General features: G+C 37.5%; 1 long non-coding RNA gene across 1 annotated transcript; it reads left to right on the top strand.

Moving 5' to 3' along the window:
• The first annotated feature begins 3,046 nt into the window (after window positions 1-3,046).
• On the top strand, window positions 3,047-4,421 carry LOC125802401 (uncharacterized). The gene is made up of 2 exons (XR_007439523.1): window positions 3,047-3,209; window positions 4,232-4,421. It is a non-coding gene; the product is annotated as an uncharacterized LOC125802401 (long non-coding RNA).
• The last annotated feature ends 4,050 nt before the right edge of the window (window positions 4,422-8,471 follow it).

Below are 8,471 nucleotides of genomic sequence, written 5' to 3'. Positions count from 1 at the left end.
ATTCACACTCAGAATTTGAGTGAGAATCACAATAATGATGATATCAGAAATCTGTGATTCTGCGATACTTGATAAATTGCTAGACAAATTGATGGGTATCTGGGGTGCTGTTTGTTAAGTTTCTGAGGTTGTTAACTCTGATAAACTTATCCTTTGCAGCAGAAGAAACTCTTGATCTTCCTTTCCTGGGGCGGTCCTGATGGTTTTGATGGTCTGCAGTTGAAGATACTTTCAAAATCCTTATTTCTCTTCTTCATTGAGCAGTTCTTGCTTCTCATTATATTATATTAATAGATCTATTCACGGTATACCAACTTTACCTGTTCACAACTTTACAACTGATGCTCTCAAACACATTAAGAGACAAGACATTCAAGTAATTAACTCTTGAAAGCCTGAATTCCAGGTGATTGTACCTCATAAAACTGACTGAGAAAATCCAGCAGAGATGTGCAAAACTGTCTAATCTAAGATAGAGATGCTACACTTGTATTAATCTACAATGCAGAAAATGTTTAAATTTCACACCTGATACGAACACTGTAGTTCCTTACTCGGTCTTTCCCCTTCCTGTCAGTGGACATGCGCCTCTCCTGAACTACAATGCCCAGCATGCATCTGACTAATAATGTTCAGACTCAATTCAGACCAATGGCTGCACTTTCTCACGCTCATCATCTCCAGAACACTACAATTGATTTCAACTGTTAGTAATTTGTGCATGTATATAAACCCCTATATAAACCTGTTTGTTTGTATTATTTTTGGCGAAGTATTGCCACTGGGTTTCCGGCAACATACTGAGCGCTCTCTTTCTGAGTGTATTTCTGTGCTTTGACCATTTTTCTCTCTTATTTGACTTTGATTTTCGGATAGCCCTTTTACTTTGTTTGTACTGTGTTTTCTGTTTGTTGTACTGTATTTTTGCCTCAGGATTTATCTTTTGTCTAGCGTTTTTGGCTCTTTCTTTGGTTTTGACCACCAATTTTATTACTACTAACCCTCATACTGCAAGCGTCTGAGCTCAGTTAATATCGATACATTAAAAAATTAAAGATACACTAAAATTAAGGTAGTGTAGTTTACGAATGTATTGTTTTCTCTGCAGCAGGATATTTTGGGCTATTGGTAACTGTTCTGCTATAGCTAGATTTTCCATTATTATGACTTAGATCCTTAACTGTAGTTATTTTTTTCAGTTGTGTGTTGTATTTAATACTGTAACATGCTTTTTTCAGTATTTATTATTATTTCTTTTTCTGTATGTAACTTTTTCAGCATGCGTTTTGTATTTAACTGGAGATTACATTTCCAATATGTACTGTATTCTCGGCTGCAGGTGTTTTTCTAGTACATGTACTGAATCACTAACTGCATTTCTGTACAGGTTGCGCTGTGTGATGTTTGTCGATAACAGGACGATTTAATTTGTTATGTTTGTGTTGGCAGTGCAGCACATTACAATACAGTGACTCATACAGATATTTACACGAGCTGGTGAACGCCACTAATTAAGTGACAAGCTCCGTGACAAGCTGCGTGAGTTTATCAATTTACAGACACAGTGATTCATACATTTAATAGGTACCAAGGCTATAGGTATTTTCAGCCTGCATTATATCAGTTACTGTGGTTTAACCTTTTAGAATTTGTTTTGTACTTTCCATTATGTCTCATATCCTTATACACTGCACAATAGCATTTCATGGGTAGCCTTGACAGTTACTGTAGGTTAGTTATCCAGTATGTATTTTAGGCTCTAGAGCAGTTATGATATGTATTGTGCATAGTTTGCTTTGGTGTAGATGAAGCATCTGTGGTGTAACGTATTCTTTAGTGCAGGTAACTTATCCAGTATGTACTACATGTTTGGGTGGAGTTACCTTGACTATTATATATTATATGTTTGGTGCTGTTTGTCCCGTATGTATTATAGGTTTTGGTACAGGTAGCTTATGCAGTATGTACTATAGGCTTTGGTACAGGTAGCTTATCCAGTACGTGCTACATGTTCGGATGAAGGTACCTTGTCTATTATGTATTGGTTATGTATATGTTTTGGTGCATGTACGTTTCCCAGTGTGTATTATGTGCTTTGATGCAGGTAGCTTATCCAGTGTGTATTGTAGGCTTTGGTGCAAAAGCTTTGTCCAGTATGTACTATGTGCTTTGATGCAGGTAGCTTATCCAGTGTGTATTGTAGGCTTTGGTGCAGGTAGCTTATCCAGTATGTACTGTATGCTTTGGTGTCAAGTATATACTGCATGTTCTAATGAAGGCACCTTATCCAGTATGTACTGTATGATTTGATGCAGGTATCTTGTCCAGTGTGTTCTAACTGTTTGGGTGCAGGAGCATTTTCCTTGTTTCCTTGATGTTTTTGTTTTTTGGTTCAGGTAACTTATCCAGTATGTACTATGTGCTTTGATTCAGGTAGCTCATCCAGTGTGTACTTTATGATTTACGCTTTGATCCAGGAGCCTTGTCCAGTATGTACTATATGCTTTGGTGCAGGAGCCTTGTCCAGTGATTACTATATGCCTCCGTGCATGTAACTTATCCAGTATGTATTATATGCTTCAGTGCATTTAACTTATCCAGCATCTGTTGTTTGCTTTGCTCCAGCTACCTATCCATTATGAATCATATGCTTTGATGCAGATACATTATCCAGAATGAACTGTATGCTTTGGTGCAAGTAGCTTTTCCACCACTTAAAGTTTACTTCGTCCCAAGCACCTTACCAGTATGTATACTTTGCTTTGGTGTCAAGTACGGGGGTTGGACAATGAAACTGAAACACCTGTCATTTTAGTGTTTATGGAGGTTTCATGGCTAAATTGGAGCAGCCTGGTGACCAATCTTCATTAATTGCACATTGCACCAGTAAGAGCAGAGAGTGAACACACTAAAAACTGCTGGGTTATTTTAACTACTGCTGGGTTATGAAATGTCTAACCCATTATGAGTTATTTTTATGGGAATTGGGTTTTTTTGGGGGGGATTTGGGTTGTTTTTGGGCAACTCATGTGCTCGGTCAAAATCTGGCAAAATTCATCAACCCAACATGCATCAGTTGACCCAGCAGCTGAGTTGTTTGTGCTTGGACCGTCATCACGTTAACTCCTCCTCCACCATTTCGCGCCCAGACAGGCTCCAAGCTCCTTCAGCAGCTCGCACATGCTCGAGAGAGACTGATCATCTTTGAGGTAAATATTTAATTCACGGTGTCTGTGTTGTGTTACATAGCTAGTGTAAGGACCCCAATTCCCACGTTATCATTAACTATCAACTTTATTTCACTGTAAATAAACTAATTAGGGGGAATACTGCTAACTGGTTTGCTAGCCAGCAGGCTGATTTGCTAGCTCAGCTTAGTTAGCTTAGCTTTTTCGTGTTGGTCTTTGCAAACAACAAAATACGTTCTAAACTGTAAAAAAGCAAAGGTAACAAGTTAAATATTTTTGCAGCTCTTTGTTTTTTTTTCCCTTCAACTCACTTCATTCTTGTTCTCCTTTGTGTGCCTGTGTGTGTGCCTTCCTTCCTAACTCTGGCAAGCCTTCTGACAATTTCAAATTAATCTTTTAAAAATTTTCAAATTAATCTATAAAGATATTTAATTTTGATAAAAATACTAAGAAAACATTTAATTTGTCACTTTAGAGTGCCTGCAGTGCAGCGAGGCCTGTGAATTTTCTGTGAATTTACTAAGGTGCTAAGTGTAAGCATGTGACACTGCTTACCTTCTTTAATGCTGTCAGTCCTTCTGCCTGCTCTAAAGTGCGATATTATTGCTATTATAGCTATATATATTTCTTGATTAAAAGAAATCTAATATCAAGTTGTTTATTTTTATTAAGAGGGTTAAACCAAGAAGTGTTAGCTTTTTTTATGTAAAGTAATTTTGGTAATGGAGCTTTTTGTAGCTAATTAACAGAGCAGTAAAGTTTGCGTATAAAAATAACATTTTAGAGAATTATTTTTTTTATTTAATGCCCAGCTCTATACCAACAGTGCATGGCATAGACCTGGTTTATAGACTATAATAAAAATAACCTAGACATTTTCAGTTAATGAATAATCATTTAAGTAATTGCAAATATGATTCTTAGTTTAATATTCTTTATTTTATTTTTTTTCTAGAATAAATCTGCCCTAGTTGTCAGTGCATCATTCTGTTTTGTAAAAATAAATAATAGTGTATGTATTGTTTTCTATTTTTGTTTTTCAGAGGAGGGGATTGATGAGGAAAGTTTTCTTCTTTTAGATGAGGCTACCATCAACCAGTTGATACCAAGAGCTGGACCTAGGCTGAAGTTCCTCCAAAAATTTAGAAACTTTGTACGTAGTTGTTGGCATTGTTATTGTTATTGTTGGCATTCAGTTATAATAAATTTCAAGGCAGTGCCTTGTAAAAAATACATTATTGTTTAGGTGTTTATTACATGACATATAGTTTATAGCAATTTATTTCATGAAGGGGTGTTAGAATTAATCTGTAATTTCTGTTAATTTCACCAACCATTTGGATAGATAACTGAACAAATGTATCGCTGGTGAAACAACCCAGAATTTAAATTAATTTGACCCAGTATTTGGGTAGAAAAAATAAATAAATTACATAGTTGAAACAACAAATAATTTTAATTAATTTGACCCAGCATTTGGGTAGAAAAATAACAAATTATGTAGTTGAAACAACCCAGTATTTTAATTACTTTGACCCAGCATTTGGGTAGAGTATATAACAAATATGTGTAGTTGAAATTACCTTAATTTGCAGTTAATTTGACCCAGCATTTGGGTAGTATATTTTAACTCGACTGCTGGGTTATAATGGGTCAACCCATCTTGCTGGGTCAAATTAACTACTGCTGGGCTAGTGCTATAATATCCCAGCGGTTGGGTTGAAAATAACCCATATTGGGTTATTTTTAGCCCAACTGTTTTTAGAGTGAAGGTTCAATTAGCAGGGTAAGAGTACAGTTTTGCTCAAAATATTGCAATGCACACAACATTATGGGTGACATACCAGAGTTCAAAAGAGGACAAAATGTTGGTGCACGTCTTGCTGGAGCATCTGTGACCAAGACAGCAAGTCTTTGTGATGTATCAAGAGCCACGGTATCCAGGGTAATGTCAGCATACCACCAAGAAGGACCAACCACATCCAACAGGATTAACTGTGGACGCTGTAAGAGGAAGCTGTCTGAAAGGGATGTTCGGGTGCTAACCCGGATTGTATCCAAAAAACATAAAACCACGGCTGATCAAATCACGGCAGAATTCAATGTGCACCTCAACTCTCCTGTTTCCACCAGAACTGTCCGTCACCACAATAAATTATTGTGGTCTAAAACCAGGTGTTTCAGTTTCATTGTCCAACCCCTGTATATACTTTATATTCTAATGAAGGTACCTTGTCCAGTATGTATTGTTTGTTTTGTTTTAGTAACCTTACCTTTTCCAGTATATTCTATATGCTTTGGTGTAGGTATCTTGTCCAGCCTTTATTCTATTGCTTTGGTACATATTTTTCAGTATGTATTGTAGTTTATGTGTGTTATGTGTCGTCATGTTTAAGGCTTCACCTTAATGCTGTAATAAAATCCACTACAAAACCTCAAACTCACCTGGGCTTTCAAGTTCAGCTCCGAGCTCAGAAATAGCAGGAATATTCAGGGAGATGGAGGTGGGCTTCTTCTTCTTGGCTGACCCCCAGAGTGTTTAGAAGAGGTACACAGACTGTTAGAATGGGAAGCGCTAGCCCGCCGCTGGCTACACCCTATCACTGCCCTCCACTTTTAATATCCTTCATAATCTGCAGACTATCAGAGAGAGAGAGAGATGAAGAGAGAGAGATGAGACACCTGAATTGTCTCTCTCTCTCTCTCTCTTTCTCTATCTCTCTCTCGGCTGTAGGAAGTGTTCTGCTGCTATACGTGAGTGATGAAATTTTAAGGCTATGATGAATAATTGAGGAGGAGAATGTTAAAAGTAGTTTGGCGGGAGCTGCAGCTGGAGGACATGAATCCCTGCTGCACAGCTTCATCCATCCCTCCATTCCTCCACCCCCACATCCTCCACCCCTTCAGTACCCTTCGCTCCCAGCCCCTGCTGTCAAACTTCCTCTCTTTATCCGGACACTACAGAGCTGGAGCTCAGGTGAGACGGGAATTATTATCACCCCACAGCAACACCTCTTCTCTCTCTCTTTGGGCCCGATTTTAGTGATCTGTAGGTTAGCCGTCAATTACTAACAATGTGTAGCTGGATTTAGTGTGTGGCAGTGTGTCTTTGCTATCGTAACGACAGGAAAAGTATTCCCTGCAAAGCTCAGAAAACAAAAAGCACAAAAGGCATGTACAAATTCTCTTAATTCTCTTAATCTGCCTGTCACTGTCAATTTCCTTTAAGAGCCAGGTGCGCTCTGACTTTGGCAGATTGCTAATCAACTGTTGCAGCGATAGCAGGTATACCTGGACATGTCCAACGCTTCTCAGCAAAGGAAACTGACCTGCTTATTCACACTGTGATGGTGCATAAGCAGCTCATTTAACATTAATGAAAGTAATATGACAATGACCTACTGTTCATTTTGTGTTGATGTAGAACATTGATATTTATGTCTGCTAGCATAGCAATGCACATCTGATGGTTGAAGTTTGTCTAGGTTGTATTCAGTCAGTGGTGCATCTGTGTTTTACTTTGCCAAGATAGCAATATGCCAGAAATATACCTCAACACATCTCACGTCCAGACCACCACGCCCATCAGCGTAGATGTATTCACAAGCACTGTTGCTATTTAAACGATGCAGGAAGAAAATGTGAAAATAGACTGTTGGTGGAATGTAAGATAGCGATGAGCATCACAACACATCATGAGGACTGTTGATCTCTTTCTCTCACTGTCTCTCTCTGTCTTTTTTACTCACTCTCGGTCTCTTTCTCTCTCTATAGCTCTCTTTCTATCTCACTTTCTCTCGCGGACAAGTGACCAAAGAAACTACAGTTAAAAAGTGACGATTAGCACTATATTACCATAGTTTAATGTGTAGTGGCCAAATTCTCCATAACAAGCATAGTAGTAGTTTGTCTCAGTAGCTAGCAAGCTAGCTAACGTAGCACGCTCCACCTTAAATGGTGCAACAGACAGCAGAAGCTACAGCATTTAAACAAAAAGCTAATCTAAGCTGATTTCAGCTCCCCATCACATAGGAATTAAGGAATGGACAGTAATAATTAATTTCTGCACAGTCTCTTCACTTACTGAAGACATACAATAAACCCTAAAGTGAAATAGTTAACCAGCAGCAGCTCCTGTAGGTTACTGAACTTTACTGAAGTGCTCCTGATGACGTATTAAAGTCTGAAGCAGAAACGTGAGCACATACTGATAGTTCTATATTGTATTTACTGTATTTAAACTCTCCCAAATGCACCTTTACACTCAGTAGTTGCTTCCAGATAATAGATAAATTAGTCAAGTTTCTGTTCTTAATGATACTAAATTAAACGAGGTAAACTCACAGAACATCCATAACTAGTGGGATGCCTACATCTGTGAATAATTTCGGACTATGGGGCTATGTTTATATTATATGTGAATGTTATCAGATCAGATTGGCATGCCCAGACATCACAAGCATATCTGCATGAGTTGCAAGTTGGCATCATGAATCTCAATTTGAGGGTCCAGGCTGAGACTGTGCAAATCTGACCGTTATGGATTTATCATTCTTTTCTTTTTGTAATTCTTTGTTTCCAGTGTGTACTTCCAAAAATTGACATTCACAATTCACTTCTAATATCACAATTATCACATTTTTTTATGCCTTCAAGATAAAAAAAAAAAAAACGTATACAGAACAAGGAACTATTAACACGGAGGATGCCTTAAATTATTGTGCAATAAAAATGAAGTAAAACTGATATAAGGAATAAAAATATGTTTTCTGAGTAGTAGTTTATTCTGTTTGTGTTTTAATGAAATCTGGTCTTTCTTTCTTCATGTAAATTGACAATTTTGACTAAAGTTTTGCAAATTTTGACATCTGCAGCTTAATAAGAATAGTAATTTTTTCCATTACATATATTTCATTGACTATATTTATCAATGCTTCCATTACTGGGCAATCAAAAGAATATTCCACAGATATTTATTATGATTTATTACTCTTTTCTGTTTATATTTCCCTCTCTTTCTCTCGCTTTCTCAATTTCCAAAATTTCCCTTCGGGGATCAATAAAGCATCCATCCATCCATCCATCCATCCATCCATCCATCCATCCATCCATCCATCCATCCATCCATCCATCCATCCATCCATCCATCCATCCATCCATCCATCCATCCATCCATCCATCCATCCATCCATCCATCCATCCATCCAACCAACCAACCAACCAACCAACCAACCAACAATAGTATTTTTTTCCATTACATATATTTTATTGACTATATTTATC

This window comes from Astyanax mexicanus, chromosome 6 (assembly GCF_023375975.1).
Source record: "Astyanax mexicanus isolate ESR-SI-001 chromosome 6, AstMex3_surface, whole genome shotgun sequence".
Lineage (NCBI taxonomy): Eukaryota > Metazoa > Chordata > Actinopteri > Characiformes > Acestrorhamphidae > Astyanax > Astyanax mexicanus.
Note: the sequence above shows the minus strand (reverse complement) of the source record. Positions and strands in the feature narration are given on the sequence as shown.